Raw genomic sequence first — 870 nt, 5'->3', positions numbered from 1 at the left:
ATTTAACATGCACTAATACAACTGTCATGTGAAAATTTGGTAAATTTCAGGGGTCATTTGACCTTTTAGTGACATTCAAGTGATTTTCTAACCATTTAATGACCATAATTCAAATTTGAACTACATCTACATGAAACGCCTAACCGTAACGGTTTGAAAATCACATTTTTGTGTACTTGTGCGCGAGTTAATTCCATGTATAGTCAATTAGAAGTAATTTCCAAACATATTGGTGTCAAGGCATGGGCACATGCATGGAGTGCATGCCATGGCATTTTAATTCCAAAAAATTAAAAAAATGATCAGAAAACATGAAACCTTGCTTGGTTTAATGTCATCCACCAAGATGATGTGGCAAATAAATTGGCATGTTTGACGAAAGTTTGGACACACACCCCTCACAAACTGGAGCAACTCGCTAGAAGGTTCGTGGTTCCGAGAGGGAACGATGCATGGTTGATGACGAACGGGAGATAGCTTCCTCTTACGGCCTTCAAATTTTTTCTACGTCTAACGTGCACTACTACAACTGTAATGTGAAATTTTAGAAAATTCTAGGGGTCATTTAACCTTTTAAAGACATTTAAGTGATTTTCTAACCATTTAATGACCGTAATTCAAATTTGAACTACATCTACATGCAACGCCTAACCAAAACGGTTTGAAAAATCATATCTGTGTACTTGTGTGCGAGTTAATTCCACGTGCAGTAAATTAGAAGGAATTTTCAAACATATTGGCTCACGACATGGACACATGCATACGTATGCATGGAGTGACATGGAGTTTTAATTCAAAAAAATATAAAAATGATTAGAAACACATGAAACCTTGGTTGATGTAATGTCATGCCACCAAGATGATGTGGTA

Source organism: Triticum urartu, chromosome 6 (assembly GCF_003073215.2).
Source record: "Triticum urartu cultivar G1812 chromosome 6, Tu2.1, whole genome shotgun sequence".
In the NCBI taxonomy this organism is placed as follows: domain Eukaryota; kingdom Viridiplantae; phylum Streptophyta; class Magnoliopsida; order Poales; family Poaceae; genus Triticum; species Triticum urartu.
The sequence above is the reverse complement of the archived record's forward strand: the minus strand, read 5'-3'. Positions refer to the sequence as shown.